General features: G+C 38.8%; 1 protein-coding gene across 4 annotated transcripts in view; it reads right to left on the bottom strand.

Annotated features, from left to right (window-relative positions):
• The window catches only part of Il15 (interleukin 15), a 97143-nt gene that overhangs the window by 44917 nt on the left and 25640 nt on the right, over window positions 1-26586 (bottom strand). The window lies entirely within an intron of this gene.

Genomic DNA, 26586 nt, shown 5'->3' with positions numbered 1-26586 from the left:
AGGATTTTCACGTTGAAAGAAAGTCCTAGAAGAGATGATAAAAATCAATTACCTTAGCAAGTGAACGCATTGAGCTAGGCTAAGAAAGCAGACAGGGCTTTCCAAGTAGAGAGAAAATAGTGGGTACAGAGACCCATTTACTTTAACAATAGGAAGCACACCAGTAGACTCCACGCAGTTCAAGTCTCATCCTGATGCTCAGTTCTCACAAAGTTAGAAAAGGGAGTGGCAACAGTGCTATAAATAAGAAACTAGAGTAGGTCATGGAGAGCGCTGAGTGACAGGAAGAGTCCTGGCCATGTGCTCATGACACGATAAGATCTACATTTGATAAAGAGCATCCTAAACAATGCACACAGGATATACTCAAAGAAGCAAGCGTGTAGGAGAATGATGAATCAGTCACTGAAGAATCTTAACTGAAGAAGCAACAATAAGGATGGAGGTGGTTTCAGTGGTAGAGTATGTACTTAGCACACTTGATGCCCTGGGTTCAGTCAGGAACAGCAGAACAAAAAGGGGGAGGGAGTGGAGAGGAAGGTGATGAGGAGGACGAAGGGAAGGAGAACAGGAAGAGGAAGAAGAGGAGGAGGAGAGAAGAGAATTGGTTGGGTCGATACTTCACAAGAAAATTAATACCTCTTCTTGGCTTCTCTGGATATGCACTGTGAGGGAGGAGGAAGACCGTAGCACGACTAACAGATTTTGGGGTCTGGAATACCAAGATATTAAAGCCATTAAGTTGAAAATGAAAACAAGACTGGTTTGAGGGAAAGATGACTCATTTACTATTGAATACGTTGTATGGGAGTTGAGCAGGATATCAAAGAAGAGGTTTAATAAAATACATAATGCAAATATCAGAAGGTCAAGAACAGGAGGACAACAGATACAGTGTCTTGGCCTAAGAACACATGTTCAGGTGAGATCAAGCCGGAGCATAGGTAAAGAGAAAACTACAATGAGAGAAGGGAACAACAGTGACCTTTGTGGAGATAATGGCTTCAACAGAAGGCTTCTAGTTGCTTCAGGTTATGGGGCACAGTGGCCACGATCGCACAGCAAATGTAGCATTCTCCTGTATGCTGATGGTGCATTTTCTCAACTATAAGAGAAGCACATTTTTTTCAATTTCTAAAATTGGTTCCTAAATTCTCTATGATCAGTCTCATCTCCAGAAAACAGTAAATAAATAAATAAATAAATAGGTAAATAATCACAGGTTTTGGGTTTTTTGTTTTGTTTTCTTTTTTTTTTTTTTAGTACTTGGAGATGAACTCAGGGTTTTTGTACTGGAATACATACCAGCGCATTATTTATTTATTTAATTTTGAGACAGAATCTTGCTAAATCACCAAGTTGCCCAAGCTGGACTCCAACTTGTCATCCTCCTGCCTCAGCCTCCAAGAATGCAGCAATCCCAGGCGTGCGCAATCACCAAAGCTATTATTAAAAAGAGAGCGTCCTTAAAAACTGATGGTCTTTTAGGTCTCTAAGATAGATTTATGCACAAGATGTATAGTGGGGTTTGTCTTCAGGATGACTGCGTGCAGGAAAGGGAGATAGTTAAATCAGGAAGAGGGAAATCAAGTCACTGTGCCGTCATGCGTTAGACCTTGTGACATTGTGAAGCTCGGATAGTGGCTGGTAAGAGCTGCACCAAGTTGGGGGAACCACATCACGGAGTTCATCCACAACCCTACTCCCACCCTTGGGTGATAGCTAAGGAGTGTTGAGGGAGGGCTGCTTTGGGCAAGCAGAGATCATCTTGTACAGAACCAGCACTTGAGATGACACATTCTGCATTCCTGAAGAAGAAGGCCACAGAATAGCATCTGCTAAACATGATGTTTAAGAACTAAGGAAATACGCCTTTTCATCTCATAGGATTTAATCTTTAATTTGATCATGAAACACTAAAAAAACTCTGCTCATTAAACCTTTACTCTGCAACAGCTAATTTCAAAGGCCACTTATATGAAAGTCTGGGTTATCTGGAATCCTGTTTTGAGTTAAGCAAAGAAAGACAATTATTCTTGAAAATACAAAAAGTGGACTTGCCAAATAGCTCAGTGGATTAAAGTGCCTGTAAGCAGGCGCAGGGGTTGGAGTTCAATCCCTGGGCCTGCAGTGCCACCCTGCCCCCAGGGAGCGCAGAGAGGGCAATTGAGGCTGGGTACAGTGGTGCGTTCCTATAATCCCAGCTCTTGGGAGCTGTAAAAAGGTAGATCACTATGAGTCTGACCTAGTAGTGAGACCCTGAACACCTTGTAGACCCTTACCTAAAATTATATATATATATAAAAGAAAAGTATACAAATCAAAAAGTTATGCATCATAAAATTCCTAAAGATTGACTAAAACTTATTTGGTGATAAAAGAGTAAAATGGTAAGTGTTCAATTACTGGGCACAAAGAATCAAGTTTTCCCAGGCAAGAAATGAAACTTATGCAACTTGCACCCTGCCCTGTGCTTCCTGCGCAGGGCTGGAGCCCAGGTCTCTAGCAGAAACTTGGTGGGTGGTGGCTTCCAGATGCTCAAATTTTACCTGGTAAAAGTCATCTGGCTTTTGCAGCAGAAACAGCTGACAGGGAGGCCACCAGCATTTCCTTCAATCTGTCTACAGTCAAATGACAGGCGACTCCAGGGAACCTCAGGGAGAAACCAAACCTGAGTTGAGAGTCTACAAATCCAAATAAATGGCTTCAGGTTCATTACGTCTCAGGTTTCTGGCTACTTTAGCCTCCTTCCCCTCATCTATCACACCAACACCTTCCTAGAGGTTGGAGGTGGTGTCCAGTGGTGTCCAGTGCTGGCAAGGGGCCTTGGCAAGTGAGACCCGAGAGCCAGATTCTTTACAGTCTCCTTCCCTCCACTTGGTGACAGCATGAGCCACTAGCTATGGAGGTACTTAGAAAGGTAATTTTTTGGTAACATAATAAGGAGGTGAGTAAATACTTCCTATCAGTGCTAAAAGTTTCAATTGACTTTGCTGGAGAAAAGGATGAATTTTCTTTTTAATTCCTCTACAGAAATTGTTAAAATTCACTGATACAGGCAAGAGGAAATATGAGCATATGCTTCCAAATATCTGTATGGAAGGAAGAATTACAGAGATGAGCCAGGGTCTTAATTATGTTACTATTTGGCTATGACTTTAGCATTTTTCTTTTTTTTTTTTTAATCGTATAGGTAACCTGTGATTTCTTTCTCCACTTTAAAGAAATGCCTGAAATGTGTTCCAATTAACTACCAATTATGGAGTCCTAATTGTGATTCTATTTCATAAAGGTACTTCCTCCTCTACTTTTCAGCCTGTGGCAGCTTAGAGGTTTTCTTGCACTATGATGGCATTACTGCTGCTTCCTTCTTATGGAATGTTCCAATTAATTATGCAATGCTAACTCATATTTCTTGTCCTTAAGGAGCCCCCACACAGTGAAAGCTTGAGGCCTCACCTATCTGAACACACGCTTGCTTATGGTGTGCCAGGCCATCTTCCAAGCAGCCAAGAGATCATGCACTGCCAGCCGGCTTCATTAGTCCCCATCTGATCTTGTCCTATACTATTTCACCACATCTCCTTAAAAACAAAATGGACATAATCACTGCCATTTTTGAGTTATTTTCTAGTGGTCATAAACATTTGTATACATTAGTATACAAATAGTATGCTAATTGCTTATGGCTACACATGTAGTGGAATTCATGCTTACATGCTTAGGAGAAGAGAACTCTTGTAACATATAAAGTATTCCAGTGTGCCTGGGGAGAGTCACATGGAGAGAAAAAACATTCTCTCAGGCTTTCACAGAGAGCAAATTGGTCAAGCAGTGGCCGTGACTCACCTCATGGCTGACACTGACAAAGGATCTAAAAAGTGTGGTACAAGGCTACAGGATAAATCCTGAGAGTACTGGACTGACCTTATCAGATACAAAAGTTACATTTCTTGTTATATAGGTCTTGCTTTATCTTGGTTTTAACCATCCAGTAGAAAAATATATATAGTAAAGCCATATTAATATGATGAGCTGTAAAAGGCTCAAGTCAATAACTTCTGAGGATAACCCACTAATATTATAGACTGCTAGACATAGTTGGATTGTTTAGCTGAATTCGAACACCTATAGTATTTAGATGTCAGTAGAATATCCACCTCGACAGGACTAAACAAAAAAACAGGATACAAAAGAAAGATCATTTTGTATTTATATATACCAAAATAGTTAGGATAGATATACAGCTATTTTCACTTAATTCAATGAGAAGAAAGAGGTGTACTAATAGTGTTTGGACAGGATATCCTGTCTGCTTCTTGTACTATGGATAACCACTAAGAAGATAACAATGGACAATGTATTGATTATCAAAACTGTCCTATTAATCAGCTTTAAAACTGTCTCATTCATATTTATTTCTTAATAAAATTAAAATTAAAAAAATAAAAATAATTCAGTGAATTAGAGGATCCCTTGAAAATGTTATGGTGATACTGTAAAGCTGAATGAGGCCATCTCAATTGAGTTGTGTTACACTATCATGTAAACTGTAGAGCTACATTCATATCTAAATTAAAGTATATTTTTACATTATCTGATTTAGACCAAATAACAAAGGGAAGCCTTTTGTCATTTTCAAAAATAAAGATAAAATACTGCTGTCAAAAAAAAGTGTATGAAGTAAAAAAAAAAAAGAAAAGAAAAGAAATTCACTAGGAAATGGTTGTCTGAAAGTTCAAACAAAATTACAAGAATCAATTTGATAAACACCAAATATAATTTCATATCTGATAAGTAATATATTTACTGACCATTTCTTTAATAAAAGCATATAAAATACTCAATATATATTTGTTGAATGGTTATGAATATATAGATAAATGACCAATAAATAATATTGAATAAATGATGCTATAAATAGAGAAGATTTGTTTGATTTGGATTGGAATTAATGTTAGTTCTGAAGAGTGGGTAAACTTTCAAATGGAAGAAGGAGGTTATTTCAAGATAATACAGACCAACAAAAACAGTATCACTAGGAGAAAGCCTAAAATATGCCACCAACTGAAAAGCACTGAAAGAAGCCAAAAGAAACATGTGAATAGGCAATCTGGAGTCTGTGAGCTTCAAAGCCAAGGTGAAGAATCTGATTTGATATGCGAGGCAATGGGAAACTGTTTTAGATGCTTAGTGATAGTACCTAATAATTGTACTCAGAGAGGAATTGGTAAAGAATTAAGCTCACAGCTGAAAAGGAAAGAATGCATAACATTTTTTTTAACTCTGCTAGTGTTAAAACCTTCAGGCCACACGTCTTCCCTTAGAAATGCTGTTGAGCCTAATCATATAACTAGTCCATCTGCTGGAGTGAATTACTTTGATTCCTAGTCATTCATGACTATTCTCTTTCACAGGAAAAAGACTCAGTTATTGAAGGATAAGAGTGTATAGTTCACTGCATGGCAAGCTTATGTATTATTTGTTAAGCTCTATATATGTTAGGGCCATTAATTTGCGATTCCAGCATGAAAGATGTATAGATAGACAGATAGATAGATAGATAGATAGATAGATAGATAGATAGATAGATAGATAGATATATAGATAGATATAATTTTTTAGAAGAGCCAGGTATATATACAGATTATAAAGGTGATGTTGTGGGTAACTTTCCTGAGGAGGGAATGGTTAAACTTAGGGGCAAAAGCCCACAGGTTCCATAAGACAAGAATGGTTGAACAACAAGAAGTTTAGATCCAAATTTTGGATCCATTTTGATTGAAGAATGGATAAGGAAGATATGATATTTTTACAGAATGGAGTATTATTCAACTATAAACTAGGATAAATTTCAGTCTTTTGTCAGTAAATGGATGCAACTAGGCAACAGACTCTTGTGAGAAATAAATCAGACCCTCATGTGCAAACACTGTATTGTCTCCTTAGGGTGAGAACCTGAAAGAGAAATATGGAATATGAAGGGTACAATAGACACTGGGAAAAGGGAATGAACTTATTCAAAAAGAAGGAGTTACAGAGTTGAGGAAAAGGATAGGAGAGAGAGTGGGGGAAAGAGATTTATCTATGTATGTAAACAAGATGTCTTGGACAACTGTGCTGTGCATTTCTGCTGGTCTATGGAAAGAAGCAGTTAATGCTTTAATTTGTTTCATCTCTTTTTTTTTTTTTTTTGTATTTTAGGGAAGGGTCTACAGGGTGTTCAGGGTCTCACTACTAGATCGGACTTGTGATCCGCCTGTTTACAGCCTCCCAAGAGGCATACACCACCATGCCCCATCTCAATCACTGCTCAGCATGCCCTGAGGGTGGGGCCGACATGGTAGGCCTGGAGATCGAACTCCTGGCCCTTGTGCCTGCTTGCAGGTGCTTTAATCCACTGAGCTATTTGACCGGCCCTCAGCTCCCATTTTTAGTTGTACTTTTTCTCTTCCTAATCTTTTATACATTTCTTTTTTTTTCTTCTTTCATTTTTACATGCATCTATCTCTAATATGAATAACTGGTTGGAAGACAACAATATGCATTACAACAAATACTGTGAAATTCATATTACTTTGTTAAGTGAGAATCTGTATCACTTGTAAATTTTTCTGTTTTAATTTTAATTTGTGCTTTCTTTAAAAAATAAAAAAAGAAGCTTAGATGTATGAAGCACATTGTGTCTGGTCCCTGTCCTTCCCCTTCCCCCAAAGAAAATGACCTAATCTTGACGCCGCTTTTTACCCAAACTGTTTTTCTTTGGCTTTTTCACTTACACTGATATTCTAAATAAAAGCCAGGGAGTTCTCAGCTTTGGGGCTTCCCTTGGGAGTCTCCCTCATGCTGTGTGTTCTCTGTGGATATGGCTTCACTGGGCCTCTCAGAGATGAAACCTAGTAACCATTCATCCTCTATGTTATTACAGTCGCAGTCATGACATGATTGTTAGCTTATTGATCACTTAGATGTCAGTGCACAGCTAAAATTGACTTGCAATCTCCCAACAACTGTTTAGAAAAACTTGACACAGCTCAGCAAGCACTGTTTCTAGTGGAGAGAAGGAAAACTGTAACAGCAAAGTCTTACATGAGTAATCTCCACTGTATAGCGCCCAGTGTGCCAGGCGATATGTTCTATCACCGTAGTGGTTGAGAAAAATCACTTTTTAGTTCATGTCACTTTGACAGTTTTGGTCACTTTGACAGTTTTGTGAATTAAACTGAAGTCTACAGTGAGTACATGAAAGAAAAATAATATTTGGTCACAAAATAATAAAATAAGTCATTTAGTGTCTTGGAGTTGTATGCAACCAGTGCAGTAAGGAAATTTTCCGTAGTAACAACCCTTAGTCCAGCCCATTAATGACTCAACTGGGATATGTGAAGAGATACTGTGCGTGAACTTGAAAGAAAGTCTTATCATGGGGTAAAAGGGCCATGCAGAGTAATTACACTTAAAAGGATGTTTTCTCCATTTCAAGTGGAAATACATGAAACACAAATTATAAGGCAATGACAAAAATACGTTCAGAATCTTGTTATTTCACTTTAATTCCCTCTGGCATCTCTTATCATGCTAGAACTGAATATTTACATCAAGCAAACAACATTAACAGAAGAGAAGATGAAAGAAAATTCTTTTCCCACTTACAGCCTTCCAACATCTGAGCTACCATGAGGCACGAAGGCAGAAATAAACAATCCTCCTGGACTGCCACTTACCTTTTTATTTATTTTTCAAGGAAAATGTGCAGAAACGTCTGTGCAGTCTATATTCCCTTAGGACCCAGAACAACCTATTTCCAGGCAAAGGAAATGACAGCTATGACTTCTATTACTATTTAAATAGATTTCTCACCCTCTGCCTTTATCCTCCAGCTAATTAAGCCTGCTAATTCCTGAAAAAGGAAGCAAATCATGCTTTATAGTGCATCTCTTAGTGTAAAAATTCAGAGCAAGAATCCAGACATATTTTTGAGATGGAAAGAAAGTGAACAATGGCAAAAAACCAGCCACTGTCTCAGACTCCACCCAAGGAAAAACAGAATCACTCCTAAGTCATAGAGTGACAGGGAGTATACAAGTGTGCAGTGGATCATCTCAATGTGAGATTTCAGCCAGTAGGAAAACACAATGGGGTGACACGACCACAAAGTGGAAGTTGCCAATAAGAAGTTTTGATAAGGAAGAGTTGGCATTAAAGTACATGCACTGCACTAAAAATCTTCCAAAGAAATATTTAGCAAATATTCATTGAGAAGTCTTTCCTCTTGAGCACTTCTTGAGAGGTAAGTCTAGGGCTAAAAAAAAAAAAAAAGAAGTGAATGGATGAATTTATATGTAATTCTTGGCACTGCAAATATTCAGTGACACTCAAATGTGTCCTGGTGTAGAGCAAGAATGGGTAGAAGGAGATCGTGGTTTCCAGTGAGAGGATGGTGGAAGAGATGCTCTGTAGAAACAAAGAATAGGATGAAGGATATGTCCAAGGACCCAAGACAAACACAGCTCTGAGTTAAAACTAATATTCGGTTCTGAGTTTTTAATAGCACACTGCATGGCAACCCATAAAGATAATTTCCAATCAAATTTTATAGAATTTTACTTTATAGCCAAAACATAAAGACATTGCCATGAAGGAAACTTTACTATGAGGCATTCCATCAAGAAACTGACAGACACAGAACCATCTGATACTGAAACAACAAACAAACAAATGAAATCAACAACACAGCATTCATTCTGTGGAATGACGCACATAAAGCCCAGGAGATCACTTGCTTCCAGAGAACTGGTGGCATTTGCCTCCCTGCCACTCCCACACAGAGTCCGCTCTCCCTCCAGCTATCATGAAACACTGTCATCAAGTTGGAACACCAACACGTTGACTTCCAAAGCACATGGACTTGGTACTTTCCCTAACAGAATCCTACAGCTTTATGAAGCCATGTACTGACAAAATGGCAATGGAAAAGGAAATAAAGCTGAAAGCAAAACAGGCAAGCAGCTGTTTCCCTGCGCACTAAGGCATCTTTGCATATTTGCAGTAGCGTAGGTACTTGCATAGAGAAAATTTCTTTTTGTTTCCTACATACTGAATGACAACATGAATAGTTTTGTTCTATTTTGGTTGCTATTTTCCAAACTTTATTGCCAGAAACCTCTTTCCCTGTGTGCATATTGCCCATAGTATCTTCTTCTCTGGGGAGAGAAGTTATATTTCAGCCCTGTTCATTTACTTTCTTTAGCACTTTGCAACATCACATAGATTCTTTGACTTGTCAAAACTGAGCCATCAATTTTTGGAAGAGCCTATCAAAATGACAACATCTGTGTTTCAAAGTATATATTTCCTAGAAAAAGGTAAAAATAACTTTTGCCACCTTAGTGTGGAGCTACTCTAGCCATAATCAGCATCACTATATCTACTTAATATTTTGGTAATGCATTTAGCAGGAATATTTATGTCTCATTAAAAGCAAGTGTAGTCATGAACAAATTGTAGCAAAAAATTTAACATAAAAGACAAAGATTAACATGTCTTTGAAAAGACAAGAGTTTTATAAGAAGAACAAAGTTTTATTGGCTGCTAAAAGGAAAAAATCTATAGGCTAAATTCAGTAAGCAACACACCCACTCCAACAAGATTGAGTAAATTTAATCACTCATACACATTTTTTCTGTAAATTTTTTCATCTGTCTGCATGAGGTCCAGAAAAGCATTCCTTGGCAGACAAATCAGTGAATATTTCCAGCAACTTGACCAAAGTATATCATAGCATATATCATCAAAAATAACAGAATTTTGGAACATCTCACTTTTATAATTAGGGACAATGAAGTCTGGGGATATGCAATGAATTTTCTCAGCCCAGTTGTCAGATAAAGTGGAATTGGATTTTGTTTAATACACAATCCACGCTGTGTCTAATATACCCTGATTAGTTATAGTGAATGAATGATGGGGAAAAGCAAATCTTTGTCCTCGCCTTTGCCACAAAGAAGATTAAAAAATTGTCAACAAAGAAAAGAATGAACTGTGGAAAGAAAATAATCCTTGTCATTGTCTGAAAAAAATTCAAAATCTGTTAAGAAATCAATGCTTTCAGAAAGTTTTATGCTCAGTACCTAAGATATCTGTGCTACATATTTATGTTATTTAAGATTTTAAAAAATAGAATCTAACCTGAGTCTTCTTTTATTGTTCACCAGATCAAATTTCATTTTCATAATGATTCATCTGATCTCTTGCTACACAAAAGTCTTGTATGATCATGAATTTATTTTTCTTGACTTCGTATATTCTTCAGTTCTCTGAGCACCTTGCTATGAGAGTTATGGTTACTTGGCTTAACGGCAATAATACCAGGATTTAAAAGTGTGTTCACAAGAGAGAGGAGAGACAAGCACAGAGTAGCAATCGAATCTTATAATAAAATAGGGTTGATTACACTTATAAACACAGACATAAATCACAGAAATACGTAGGGCAAAATAAATTTATGTGATTCCGGGCCATTTGGATCTCCAGTGTTAGGTGGAACGAGCACGTGTAACATGGGTTGGAGCCCTGTGAGGCAGTATTTTTTATATCAGCATGTGGGACCAACACAATGTGGCTCTATGGTTCATGGCTAGTGCTCACAATCCCTGCAGATAAAAACAGGCTTTCTGAAGAATGTGGCTCAGGAACAAAGGTCTGGAGTCACCATAAACCAAGCTTGTCGTTTAACTCTGCTTCTACTTGTAGTAAGCAGAATTCTGTCTCTGTCAGAAAAATATCCCATCCTAGCTGTGCATATCATGAAATCTCACTCCCATGACTATGCTGTGTCACATGGTACAGTTGATCTAAGTACAGAGAAATTATTTAGGGGAAGGGTACATCATCTGACCACACGAGTCCTTAAAAGCAGAGAACTTCTTCTAGAGTGGACAGAAGGGGAAGCCAGAGAAATTCAAATCATGAGAAGAATGAGACACAGCACTGACAATCTGAAGACAAAAGGAACCATGTGAGATGCAATGTGGATATCTTCTAAGAGTGGCCCTGCTGATAGCCACCAAAGGTAAAGCGAGCTCATTTCTGTTACCACAGGTTACTGAATTAGACCAACAGTCCAAAGGAGGTCAAGCAGATTACTTCTAGATTCTCCAATAAGAGCTCAGCCTGGTCAATACATTGCCTTTTACTCTGTGAGGTGCTAAACAAAACACCCAGCTGAACTTGCCTGGACTTCTGATCTATAAAACTGCAATGTAATTAACAATATTATTTTAATCTTGTAAATTTATGATGATTTGTCTCACAATTATAAATTAATATCTTGAGCAATTTATATAATTACTAGAGCTGCTGGAAAAAAGATAATGACACAAATCATAAATGATTATAAAGTAGAGTAATAAGATTGTATATGCAATGTACCCAACAGCATTTAGCAAATAGTAAGAATTTAAGATGTAATTACTTTACTATTAAATACTTTTTATGAATCTTGAAGTGCTTTGACACATTTTATGAGTGACATACTTTATGAAATTCGTTGAAAAAGTGTTCAGGAAATATAGTACATTATATGCCTGTAATATAGTAAATTGCATTATGCCTGAATGTTTCCTTATACCCCAAACACACTTATAGGTTTGTGTAAATTAATATTTCATATGATCCATAATATAACAACCTAATGGTTCCTGAAGGTCCATATGGAAAATTCTGTAAGTTGGATTTGCACTCCATCTTTGTTATGCTTTTTTTGAACATAAAGAAATACAATTTAAAAATTAAACAACTGGGGAGATGGCTCAGTAGAATAAGTATTTCCCTGGCAAGCACAAGGGCCTGAGTTCAATCCCTGGCTCCACAAAAAAATAAATAAATACATAAATAAAACAGAAAAGACCAACTGAAATTACCTCAAACCTCTTACATGTCTACAATTGACTTTAGTTCAACTTTCTGTGCTTCAAGAGCCAAACAGAAAAGTTTAAATACTTTGTGAATATTTAATTTTCTTACACTATTTGGCTGTTCCAATGAATAGTTGTGAAAACACAAATATAGATGAAGAGAAAAAGGCAGATCATCAATTGTATTGCAAGGTTAGGAATAAGGTGAGAACTAAGAATAAACCATATAATGAAACTCTGAGATTAACATCACTGAAGCTGCTGTCAAGATTCATAAAATAGTTTTGCATGTACGAGACCAATGGACAAAAGAAGAGAAAGGTGGCAAGCTACACAATAAGTAGCTTGTGGAGTAGTAATGAACAGTATTAATGCCATGATGACAGTGGTAATAAGTTACCTGGTCTGTGTTTTCCAGAGAGCAAATGTAGCCAAAAACTAGTCTCTAATGCTGGTGAGCATGGAGAGAATGGTCACTGACCCGGAGAGCAAAAGAAAGCTGCAGACAGACTGTGGGAAGCAGGAGCACATGGTCACAGCAGGAAACGAAGGGAGGGGTTAAGGTACTTGGTTTAGGGATCACAATTCCCACAGGAAGGTGCTAGGGAGTCAGAAGAGATGCAACGTAAATGAACTAAGATAATGTCCTTGATCACCTAGTTACAATCTAACATGAGACTACGTGGATTCTGGGCTCCATAAAGCAGTGAATGTTATTCAGCAGAACAAGGGTCTGTTGCACACAATAAAAATGTGGACCACTGAAGGTTTTCTATTTTTCAATGACAAAACCTGTAAGTATCAATCCAGAAACACAAGGATTTTGTAGAATTCTTTTTTTTTTTTATTTTATTGAGAGAGAGAGAGAGAGAGAGAGAGAGAGAGAGAGAGAGAGAGAGAGAGAGGGGTGTGGCCAGCTCAGCCCACCAGGGGGCGGGCTGGCTGGCATGTGGTGCTGGGGATTGAACCGTGGTCCCCAATGCTTTGCCAAGCTTGTTCTAAGTAGGTGCTTTAGACCACTGAGCCATCTCTCCAGCCCTAGAATTTTTAATTGAATTTAAAAATACATAAAGAGGGAACTTTTACTGCAGTTTATTACAATTATCAACTGCCCATGACAATGTCATATCAGATGTGCTCAGAAATGACACAAGGTCACTTGAATCGATGAACAGGGCCAGAGTCATGGTTGCCCTCGCTGAGTTCACAAGATAGTGAGGAAGACAAAGCATCCCACAGCTACTGCAGAAAGACAGATGTACCAGAGGAGGTATGTTAAAACAAGCAAGGAAAGTGTCTGACCTGGGTATGGCTTTCTAGAGAAAGACACTAAAGCTGGAACTTCAGGACTAAAGGACTCTCACTGAGAGAGGCATGGGAAGGGTCCCATATTATTCAGCTTTTTATCATTGCCTCACAATAGAAAACATCCACAACTTAAGAGGAGAGGTTTCATTTGGCTTAGGGTTTTTTTGTACTAGGAATCGAACTCAGGACCTTGTGCTTGCCAGGCAAGCATTGTGTGACTGAGAGATCTATGTTCCTGGTCCACTGGCTCATGGTTTGAGAGAATTCAGTCCATGGTCAGCTGGCTCCAAGGCAGGAGCACCATTAGAGAAGGGCATAGTGGAGCAAAGCTGCCTAGCCCATGGTAGCAAGGACCCAGAGCAGTGGAACCTAACCAAAGAGAAGGGGTCCAGGGACAAGATAGAATTGCCAAGGTCATAGTGGTCAGTGATTATTGAAACAACAACTCAGTTTTTTACATGAAAAATTATGTGTGGTAGATTATTTGCCAAGTCGGCCTTAACAACCCTTCGCATTGTGTGCACACAGTCTTTTTTTGCACTTGATTCTGTGCCATCTCTGTCCATAAAACTCACTATGAGAAGAAGAGCTGATAGAAAGATTGTGTGGCCGTAGACCCAGGAAGATGTCCACACCGTTATCTCCACTTGAAACGTATCTGTAAGAAAATCTAGTATGACACTAAATAAAGAAACAACAGGCAATCAGACCACAGCCAACATGAACCTGGGTGAAGATACCTTGAGAAAGGCCAAAGAAGATTAGAAAAAAAGAATCAGTCCACAAGAAAATCACAAGAAATAATAAAGTGTAACTTTCAGCCACTACATTTTGAGTGGCTTACCACACAGCCATACATAGCAGATCTACTATCCCTGTACTAAATCTAAATATTCAGAAAATGTGAGTCATCTTTTGACAAGAAATCTTTAAGTCTATAATATGAAGTCATCTAACCCTTTGTATGATTTTGTAGTACTTTCCACAAGCTATTTTTCTACTAGGGATGATCTTATTAGCCAGATATCATTGTTATCCAGACTTGTACAGCTGTGAAGAAAAATGACTGATCAGTTAGGCTATTTAGCTGATAAATATATTCACATATCTGTATTTCATTAATGCATAAGCTTCTTCAGCTAGTGGCTATAATACTTGTACTTAGTATGTGTTGGACATACATACAAAGATTAGATATAGAAGGTAATTTTTGAAAGGAAGAAAAAAACAATAGGTCAGTGCATGGAAACACTGATGAGTCTCTGATAATAGTTTTTTGGGTTTTTTTGGAGGAACCAGGGATTGAACTTAGGCTCTTGTGCTTGCCAGGGAAGTGCTTATCCCACTGAGCCATCTCCCAGGCCCCTTTCTGATAATTTAAATATTTAGGACAACTGTCACTTACACATAGCCCTGCTCTTGGGCCAGGCCCTCCAAAGGCTTTCTCCACAATGGCCATTCCAGTGTTTTGCACTTGAATTGGAGTTTAAATGTGTTATGCTTTCTGGTTGGAGTTTTTTGGAAAGTAAATCTAATTTTTCAAACACTTCAGGCAGTAAGATACCTTTATGTAATGCTAACTTAAAACTAATTCCTGTAACCTGAACTCTGCATCTATGTACATTACATTTCAGAAGGTTTCCTGAAAGAAGGTATCGTGCTAAATGAAATAAAATAATTTCTGGGATACACTGGAAAATGGAATTTTTCTAGAATTCTGTTGCAAAAAGTAAAATGTATTTGTTATACTTGCAGTCAATAATATTCTGTTAAGGGATGGCCAGATAGCTCAGTGAATTAAAGCACCTGTTTAGGCAGGTGCAGGGGCCGGGGGTTTGATCTCCAGCCTGTTGTGCCGGCCCCAGCCCCTGGGGCGCACTGAGACAGTGATTGAAACTGGGCGTGGTGACAAATGCCTGTAATTCCAGCACTTGGCAGGCTGAAAACTGGAGAATAACTATGAGTCTGATCTGTGTAGTGAGACCCGGTAGACCCTGTAGACCCTGTCCTAAATACATTAAATAAATAAATAAATAAATAAAATAATAAAATTCTGTTAAAAAAACATATTTGGACTCTAGTGAGCTACCTCAAAGAAACAAATGAACTTACTAATTATGGCAAGTTTAAGAGGCCTCTTCAAACCACGGCATTGGTTTTGGCTAATTTGGACAGATTAAGAGAACTCAAATTGTTTGTATTTAATAATGCATTTCTTTTGGTCACTTCTAAAAGAAAATAAGCACTTCCAATCCTGTAATTAAAGCATTCATATCCTAATTCCTCGGTGGCAAATGCAGTTTGCTGTAATTCTTATGGCTTGTTTCATTCATTCTATTGTCTACCATAATAATCAAAAAACAGGGATATTACACTTCTGCCTCTATGACACACAGCAAGTAAAAATATTCTACATTAATTTCTGTAGGATTACAGAAATTCTCTTCCATAGTGCAGGCCATCACAATGAAAATATACTCGGCTTCCTTGGCTTTTCTGTCTTGGAGCTGCCAGGCAAGGATTATGAAGGAAAAATTCTACTGTCTATGGCCTAAAATGGGGAGAAAATGGAGCATGTGAAAAAAGGGCAGAATGCTAGACCCAGACTCTGTCTGCTCCTGAAGCCTCGGACTATACAGAAGATTGACTGTCTTTCACTTCCATCCTATACACTTTAAGGAAAGATGTGTGGTCAGCCACTTAAGAGAATAACAGGAGCAACGTTATAAACCAGGATGACGGATGAAACACGTATTTCACACACACACACACACACACACACACAGCCCATGCACATGGATGTATCATAACATCGCCCGTGCTCACACAGGGTTTTTAATCCAGACGATGAAGGTTAATCTAGATCTCTAGACCCAGTGTCTTGGTCAAGCTTCTGCCCCTTCTCAATGCGCTACAGCAGGAGAGGGCAAACTCTGGCTTTAGGGAACAAATCAGATTGTAGTTTATTTGTATCCTACATGTTTATGTATACATTATATATACTACATGTATTTAAGAATAATATGTACTTAATATGTATTTAAGAAGAGTGAAAAACTAAAAAGAATATGTGGCAAAAATAATGTCCAATCCCCCAACACCAAAATATTTACTACCTGATCCTTTACAGAAAAAGAAGTTTGTCTCTGGTTTCTGGGACTTTTCTACTTTAAGATCTCAAAGTTAATAAATATAAAAGTAATTTTCTACAAGACAACACCCTGTCCTAACTCCACTTCCCCTGACTGGACCCCACTATCACCCCTGCTCAGAGGCCCTCTCTGAGCCCTGACAACTTCCCCTTCCTCCGGCCCTCCGTCACCATTGCTGTTGTCACCACTGCTACTCAGAAGCATCCGGGTTTGCGTCACCGTGCAGCTGAGTTCCTGTAATGGCAGTGCCTCTCTCATACTTTGGTCATGCAGTGTGCACTGCAAATGGGCTCAGTTAAAGTCTACAACACTCCTTTGGGGAGGAGCTCTCATGTTCTTTCACGTCTGCATGACGCTTGCTATTGCGTGTCAGAATGCGAATGCGCTTTCCAAGTCTTCCTTATCCAGGCACCTGCATTGTCAAATTTATTTTCCATTTACTCTCCAAGAAGAAGTCACTGTGGACTACGTTATGATATTCAACTATGTCCTACATATCCAAAGACAGAAACGAACATTAACATTGACTGTAAACGCTAACAACGTTAGAAGAGTAGCAGTTAATGTATCAAATGCTGACTATGCATTGCTGCTCAAAATTTTTGTGCTACAAAGACTTTATAAAGAAAGTATGCCATCATTATCACTTTAAAGAGGACAAATATGAGGAACAAAGAAAGTATGTAATGTCCCCAAAGTTCCATAAAAGCCACACACTGGACCAGGAAGCCAGATAGCCTGGTTTGCACCCACGTTTTACCATGGTTATATGTTTCTTTCCCAGTTAAACCAGTGCAACTTCCCATTAGAAAAACCCCCACTTCCCAGGCTTCCCAGGGCTCTAATCCTAAACATGCAACTTTGTCGATGGACTTTGTTCCACAGAAGAAAGGGCAACTGCGAGCTGTCTGGGGTTGCCCTTTGGAGAAGAATGAAGCACTACAAGTGGGCCTGTCAGCCCAGAGAGTGCACAGAGTGCAAAGGCAGAGATAAACAGACAAAGGATGAACCACATGGGACTGAGGTCTCCTTCTAGAACTGATACACATGGGGAGTCACTGAAGGTGCATTCTGGGATAGGATTATTTCTGCGTATCAACCCAATTCCTGAAGGACACCAACTGGAAGGCCAATCCCACAAAAATGTCAACCAATGGTAACAGGGTCACAGAAGGGATGACATATCAAGAACAGTGAATTGAATTACCACATCTATTCCTTTCTGGAAGAAATCAGGATGTTTCTGGCAAAATCCACAGGGAACATGGAAGATGCATGAAGAGATTGTCAGAGATTTGCATAGGACCAGAAGGGTCAAGGTGGCATAAAAGAAATTGATCACTTCATGACAGGTTCAGGATAACAAGGGGTAAACAGGCTTTGGGCTGTCATGGCACCTTTTCCTCAAAAGCACCTCGATCCTAAAGAGTGAATCTCCCACACAGTGTGTGCATATGCACTAAGACACATGTGACAGCAACTATTATTTCTATTATTAAATGAATCATTTAACATGCTAATAAAATTACAAAGGGGTTTAACTCCATGTTACAGTCTAAATATAAAATGACCCCTAAAGCATGAAAGGTGAGAGGACCATGGGAATGCTATGCTCAGCAGTAGCTTCATCCATGCATGAGTTCAGTCATCTTGGGGACGAGAGACATGCACACCTACAGCTTGTTTCTTTTTTTTTTTAATCCCTTTCCCACTCACCTCCCTTCCTTGTCTCTGCTCATTTCCCCATTTTCCTTATTATTGCTACTATTATTAGCTCACATTTATGATATTTAATGTTTACAATCATTGAAGTGATTAAATTTCTGTACATGGCATGCCTTTATCATACCTATTTCCCACTTCTCTCCCCATCTCTCCTCACCCTAGGTTTCCGGGGTGCCTTCCCATTTGCAAGGAATCTACCCATCTCATTATATAAATCCTTTAATGCACATTTTGTTTGTACTTTGATTTACTCAAATGAGAGATACTGTGTAGTATTTAAGATTTTGTGCCTGATTTATTTCATTCAACATTACATTGTCCAGGTGCATCCATTTTCTTGCAAATGTTTCTAATTTGTCCTTCTTGAAGCCAGGTAGTACTCCATGATGGGAAGATAGTCAACTTTCTGTATCTAATCATCTACTGATGGTTATACAGGCTGCTTTCAAGATTTAGCTGTTATGAACTGTGCTGCTATAAAATGAGTATGCATGCATTATTCTAGCAAGATGTGCTAAACTTTCTGGGGAAGAAACCTAGAAGAGGGTTAGCTGAGTCACATAAAATTTCTAACTTTAGTTGTTTGAGAAATCTCCATACCGATGTCCATAACAGCAGCACTAGTTCTTAATCCCACCTGAAATGTAGGATTCATTTATTATTTTTCCCTCACCAGATTTTTTTATTTATTGATCATGAACATTATTTCTGATATAAGATGGAATCTTAGAATTGTTTTTTCTTTTTTTCACCAAGAATTGAATTTATGACCTTGCGCTTGCCACGCAGGCACTGCATCACTGAGCTATATCCTTGCTCTGGCATTGTTTTAATTTGTATTTCTCTAATAGCCAGAAAGGTTGAACCTTGTTTTCTTTGCAGTCACTGTTCTTTTATTTCTCTCCCTTGTCTAAATGCTTTGGCTAATGTTTCCAGAACTATTTTGAATATGAGTTACAATAGTGTACCTCCTTGTCTTAGCCCTGATTTTAAATTGCAAGCTTTCAGTTCTTGTCCATTTAGTGTGACGTTGGCTGTTGTTTTGTCATAGATGGCTCTTATCAGATTGAAGAAAACACAATCTGTTCTGATCTTTTGGTAGGTTATTTTTCTTTTGAATCGTGAATGAGCGCTGGACTTTATCAAAATCTGTTTGTACTTTCACTGTCCTCACCAGCAGGCAGAATTTCTCCCCTTCTAAGGGGATCATGAGGCTGACCATGTCTCACTAACCCTTTTTTAAAAATTCTTATACTAGAGAAAAACCTTCTGGTGATAACTTGTCACAAGTTTTCAGTTTATTGTCTTCATTTAAAATTTTCCTTATTTATGATTCTTGAGTTTTCATGAATTGTTTCCCCCCATCCAAATAAGTTTTCAATGAATGAGATTTATTTATTTATTTATTTATTTATTTACCTCTGTTTTAGATGCCAGAATTGGAAATACTTAGAAATCTTAGTTTGGGGAATTTCTAAGTAGTCATCGAGACATAAGAGCTTTACTTGCACCTGTTGTTTTAGAGCTCCAATTTTTGTTCTCCGTCTTGCTAGGCAATCTGGCCTGGCCTCACCAGGGGGCTGAGAAATGTGCAGCTGCCACCTCAATTGCACTTTTAGCAAAAACAGCACAAATGTCTGTGGCACGTTGCCCTTCATTATAATACTGTCTTGGACTAAAATTGTGTGTGTGTGTGTGTGTGTGTGTGTGTACATGCATGTATGTGTACAGTTTGTCATAGTTACCAATCAACTAGATCTTTCATCTCTTCATTTTTTAAACATCTTGAATGACTGATTGCTGAGTTTTTAAAACTGAGTATTGAGTATCTATAAACTTTAATATATTTTCTCTCTAGATCCATTAATATGATGAATTACTTTAATGATGTTAATAGTCTTTCATTCCTAAAATAAACCCTACTTGGTCACAATATGTCATCCCTGTAATGAGCTGCTAGGTTCTTTCTGCTATCAATTTACTGAAGATTGTTGCACTGATACTCATAGAATAAACTGAAGAACTTTCCTCTTTTTCTGAAATTTTAATCAGGCTTAAATATCACTGTCATTCATATTTTATAAAAATAATTGGAAGTTTTTATACTTCTGGAAGGGCTTAAATCTCACTGTAATTATTTCCTTTTAAAATCACTAAGTAGAATGTAATATACAAAGGATGCATGCTATAATATCTAGATAAAATCTAATATCTAGTGTAGACACTAAAAAAGTGTGTTTAATATATAAATTGCTATAGTAAACTAATATTAATTAACAGATTAGTAAAAAAAAGGAATGCTAAAATGTTGATTGAAGCAAATAAAGGCAAGAAAGGAGGGAAAGCAACATAGAGAGCTAAATCAAATGGGAAAATACGGTCTGATAACAGATATAAACACAACTACATCAGTGGTTAAATGAAAATGAATTAAGTATTTTGTGAAAATCTAAAATTATCAGATAAATTGTCAGAAGAATAAAAATGTGAAGCTTGAAATATAGCTGTATGCTATTTGAAAGAGCTATACCTGACAAATTAAAACAGGGTGATTTAAATGAAAGAAAACACATATATGATGTATATAATGCAAACACTGCATAGAATAAGAGGGGCTTTATTAATATGAAAATAGATTTAAGTCAAGTAGCCTCACTGGAAAGATGGAACAGGGATTTCATAACTTTAAAATGGTCACTGTAATAAGGGATTGCATAATCGAACATCCATAGTATTTGAGATGTTCTTAAATTGCATAAAGTAAAATTGATAGCATTAGAAAAAGGAAAAACAGGCAAATTCATCGTCACTGTAGGTATATTCAAATTATCTGCTTCAAAAGCTGATACAACAAATTGTCAAATAAAATCTCAAAAGAACAGCATTGGTATGAAAAACAATAAATTTGTTTTACTTGCTTTCTATGGCAATCTGTACTCCACGGTGGCAAAATTCACAGTATTTTTCAAGCCCTCTTCGCACACTTGCAAAAGTTAAGCTTACATTGGGCCATACAGCAAGTCATTACAAGATTAGAGACTCAAGTTCTGGTTGTGAAATCAGTAAGGAAAAAAAATCCATGTAGGGCAGGGTGCTCCAGCACCTGAAACTAAGCAACACATTTTAAAATAATACATGAGTCAGAAAACATATCCCAGAAGAAAAACAAAAGCAACAACAATGCTCTACAGGCTTCAGGTGACCTGTGTGGGAGGCAGGGGCTGTGTGGATGCATGCACAGTCTCTGCTGCCTCCGTGGCCAGCCCCGACCCCATGTGACAGGCAGGAAGTAAGAGGAAAGTGGCCAAACTGCCGAATCCTAGTCAGCTCTGCTCTTGGGTTCTAGGAGAGCTGACTACAGAAAGACTGACCTGACTAAAGACAAGAAGACCAAAGAGTAGGTGGACATTTTCACTCCAGGACTGTAGTATCACCCTAGCAGAGACCAGGTGAGAGGCAGCCTTGGGGAACAGATGTGGGAGATTGAGAGCTAGACAGGCATGTTCTGCCCATTTGGGAGGCTTGAGCTTGGCCTAGGAGGGTTAGCAGGCTTGCAGGAAATATGGGAGGCCACATTTGCTGAGTGTAATCTTCAGAGGGGGTGGAATCAATGGAGATGACATTTGGTCCAGTACTGTTGGGGAGCCTTGCCCCACTGCCTTCATGCAGCAGAAATAAGTGGTATGAAATACCACAAGTCATTATCTAGGTGGCCTAAGGATTTTCACTGAAATCATAGATTTTTTGGCTCCTGCTATGGGGAGCTCCTGGGTGATTCTTAAGGTCTGTCCCTAAGCAGTTGGTATTTGATGACGTTGCTGTGGTTCACTGTACTACCAGAGCCAACATGACACAATTGTTGCCCTCAGTTGGTTTCCTCTGCAAGCCAATATCTGGATTGCTTGTGGCACCCAATAATAGCGTAATTCATTCCTAGACAATGAGACATTGGGACAAAGAAACTGCAGAGCTCACCACAAAAAGCAAACAAACAAAAAACTAGAAACTTTAAAAAACAAGGCAATAAAATATCTCCGTAACTCCCAACTACCCCAAACCAGTTCCGGGTTAAAAGTCATAAGCCACACAGCAGAGCTCTGAAAAGGCATCTATGGACGTCAAACAGTTCAGTATGGGTCTTGAAAAACTGAAGAAGATAAAACTGATCAGATTATAACCCCAGTGAAGCAAATGATCAGTGAATCTAGAGAAGATGCCAGTAACAATCTAGTGGAGCTAAAGAAAGAGATGCAATATATGAATGGCCAGAAGAGAAGAAAACAGAAGTGCTTAAAATGTTTTTAACAAAAATCCAAAAGATTAAAATTACAATTGGAAGTATGAACAGCGGAAGTGACCAGCGTGAAGGTAGACTGTCAGATCTAGAGGTAAGGGCTATTGTTAATGATCACTTAATGAGAAATACCTTAGGAACAACAGAAGTACATGAAAAAGGGATCCAACAGCTGCTATGTGACTCAAAGGAGTCAAATTGGAATTAATGAAAAATCAGACAGCATAAGGGAAAATAAAAGAAAAGAAACAACTAAAGAAGCAATAGCAAAGAGCTTTCCAGACTTGAAAAAAGAATTTAACACAGATAAATGAGACATATAGCACCCTGAATAGTCAGGATCAGGAATTAAGAAAAAGTAAAACAACAACAGCAATAACAATAACAAAAACAAAATGCTCCATGAAAAAATCACCACCCCATGATATATAATCAATGTAATACCAGAAATCCAACACAAAAGCAAAATATTAAAGGCTGCTAGAGAGAAGCCAAGATTCACCTATCAAGTAACACTCATCAGAATTATAACAGACTTTTCAACACAAAAGTTAAAGGCAAGCAAAGGTTAGAATACAGTATTTGAAGCTCTGAAACAGGAAAAGGCTCTGACATCATCATCCAATGCAGAAATGTTTGAGTAAGGAGCACTCTTCCAGGAAAGCAGGAAAAAGTAAAGTGGAAAAATAGCAGGAAGAAGAGAAAAGTCAGGACAGAGGTGCTGAACATCAGCCACTTCTAAGTGTACAGTGGCACACACACACTGCACCACAGGGGCCACTTCTAGGAAGAGGAAAGGATAATGTCATGCTGCTAACTTCTCCATTTCTTTGGGCAGAGCTGAGCCACACAGCTGTCAACCTGTCCACATTTCCACATAAGGACAAAAACACCAGGCAAGAAATGCACAACTCAGGCATTTATTTGTTTGATTCTCTGTCGGGACATGGAGTCAGCCCTCATTCAGGACGGGCTCTTCTTTCTTGACTTATTGGCTGTAATCCTTAATTCCTGCCACACATCCATTCCTCTGATGATCCTAACAAAGTTTCCCTCATAAATACTGGAACCTCAGATGCTTTGCCTGCAAAGAGCATACTTTGGATTTTATGGTATTCCACTGTCTCTGAGTTTTGCCACAGAGTGAGTTTGCAGGTCTCTCCAGTATTAACTTCAACCTCCTCATTTTCTGTGTGGTTTTCAAGAGCACATTTAGAGTTGGTATGGACTTCTCTGTGTGTCATGGAAGCAGAAAGGACTGTTCAGTGTCAGCATTGATGAGGAGGCGCTGATCCTGAGGCTCACATAGATGACAGAAGCTTTCAGTGTGTGCATACTTCATGGACTGTGCATGCAGCACTTCTAACATAGTTGCAGAGCTCTTCATTCCTTTCTGCGATGGCTCATTTGATGCTTAGAATAAATAGAAGAGATGCCCGGGAAGCTCACTGAGTGTACACCTGGGTAAAGCTGTGAAGGGCATTTCCAAGAGGGCTGACGTGCAAGTCAGGAAATGAAAGACAGTGCGCTGAAGGTGCCTAGCACCCTGCAGCAGTCTGGGATCCCAGCAGGAGCAAAGTGGGTGCGAGTGGGAAGCCAGCTCTTGCTCAGGTTCTCCAGGGGTTTTCATGTCTTTGGCCTTGAATTGGGGCCACATCACTGGCCAGAATGAGCAGCTACTAGCGTTTTGGTCTCTGTGGGTTGCACATGACCCATGGAGGATTTGTAGCCTCTGTAACCATGTAAGATAATCTAATAACAATTACTATGTAATAATGTAATATGATGACATATAATATTGTTTTGTTTTTCTGGAGAACACAGAGGACTGCACCATCCTACAAAATTTTCATATTGTTTTCTTTTTTGGACTAACCAAAACAAAAGCTACTTCGGAATAAATACCCTAATTTCCAGATATATGGATAAAGATTCATTCAAAAATAGATTCATAGAAGCACTATATTTAGTATCAAAAATCAGGCAAATTAATGATAGATCATGATAATTTTACATTGATTTAGTATGTATTCATTGAAGTCTGCTTACTTATATAGTGTTACAGGAAAACCTCACAGTTTGCTATTAAACAAAGCTTCAAAGCAATATTTTTTATATCAATCGTGTAAGATAACCCTGGAAAGAATCATGTAGTAACTTGCCTCTTGGTAACTGCATAACGAGGGATATTTTCAACACTTTGCATCTTTCTACTGTTTCACTCTTTCTGTAATGGTCACATATTAGTCAGAAAGATAGCAAGAAATAGTATTAAAAGGATCAATGTTGGCGGTGGTGCCACAGACCTACAATCCCAGCACACAAGAGGTTGAGGCAGGAGGATCATCTCAAGTTTGAGTCTAGGCTACATAATGAGTTCTAGGCCATCCTGGAATACATAGGTAGCTGGACCCTATCTCAAAAAAAAAAAAAAAAAAAAAAAAAACCACTAACAGCTTTAAGCAAATAACCTTTAAACAGTGAGTCAGACCCACCCAAGACTTTGAGAACACTGCTAGATGAAATATGAAAGAGAGGAGCTTTGAGCGAGAGCATGCATAGAGAAGATCCCTATTATTTTATCACATACCTAAACTCTGCTCAGTAAATATGCTGATTCTCTAGGAAGTTAGAAAAAATAAAGTCACTGCAAGTGAGATCTTGTTAGCACAAATGCTACACAGCCAACATCTCTTCATCAGAGAGTAATGCCTCTCAATGGATGAGCCAAAATAAAAGCCACTTTGGAAGAGACAGCCTCTAGGAACTGTCTTTCGGGGTCCTCGGTACAGTAACAGCAGGGATAAGGCGGAACAAATTACACTTGATTACATGCTCCCAGCATGGAAATTCAGACACTTGAGACCTCTAGTTCTACCTTGCTTAAATTTAGCCCCCCCTTACATCAGATTGCCCACCACGAATGAGTAATCACTACACCGCTGGTTTTCAGCACCTGACAAAGGAAGGTGTCGTGCCTCACCTTACTTGCCCATCTGGCTCAAAGAAGAGACTCCTGGAGAACTGATTGAGTCTGAGGGCTCCCAAGGCATGTGCCATTCACCCCAGCTGCTTATGATCCAAGAGGGTGGATGTGGGCAGGGGAGGTGCAGCCCTGGGTGTCACTTTGGAGTTCTAGAGTGCTCTCTTTCCGTGTTGTGCTTCCCAGCTGCCGTGAAGTGAGCCACTTCCTCTGCCATAATGTTCCTGCCTCACAGCCAGTGGACCATGAACTGAAACCATGACCTGAATAACCAACTCTTCATTCCTTTATTTATTTATTTCATGCATTTGTACTGAGTCTCATTATGAAGTTTATTCTTGAAATGATCCTCCTGTCTCAGGCTCCCCAGCACTGGGATTACAGGTGTGTATCACCATGCCTGGTCTCCCTGGTCAGCTCAGTGCACCCAGGGACAGGGCCAGTGCAGCATGATGTACTGGGTATCAAACCCGGTCCCTGCACTTGCCTAAGTAGGTGCTTAGTCCACTGAGCTATCTTGCTGACCCCCACCTCTTCCTTCTAAGTTACAAGTGTTAGGTCTTTTGTCCCAGCATTGAAAAAGCTGGCCAACACAGGAAACCCAAACTATAACTCCAGGGATCCAAGGGAATTCATTAAAAGAAAAATACAAAGCACATGAGATTTTTCTTAAGGCTTCTCCTACTGACATAGTAGGGGAGATCTCTGTTCCAATTTCTCACATATTCCAGGGAGGATTTCATTTCAAGAGAATTACCATCCATAACTTATTTGGCCCCAAATTGATCATTATAGAATATTTTTAAATGATACTTAATCTTTTTCATCACTATGTTAGGGTTACAAGACAACTCAGAACTCTAATACTATTGATGAAAAGCCACAGTCAACATGTTGCTCTGCATCATGGCTGTGCCTCAGTGGAGCAGCCCCTGGCACATGAAATCCAAAAGACTAGGGCTGGCAAGATAACTCAGCGGACTAAGCACCTGCTTTGGCAAGTGCAGGGATAAAGGTTTCACCCCTGGTCCTGCATGCTCTGCTGGCCCTGCCCCCACCCCAATGACATGCTGAGCCTGCAACCGAGTCCAGGCGTGGTGGCGTACGCCTGTAATCCCAGCACTGGGGAGACTGAAAACAGGAGGATCACTGCAAGTCTGAGGTATGTAGTGAGACCCTGTACCAAATACATAAAATGCAAAAAAAAAA

The sequence above is a fragment of the Octodon degus genome, unplaced genomic scaffold, assembly GCF_000260255.1.
Source record: "Octodon degus isolate 3935 unplaced genomic scaffold, OctDeg1.0 scaffold00260, whole genome shotgun sequence".
In the NCBI taxonomy this organism is placed as follows: Eukaryota; Metazoa; Chordata; class Mammalia; order Rodentia; family Octodontidae; genus Octodon; species Octodon degus.
This window is presented reverse-complemented; position numbering and strand designations above follow the sequence as displayed.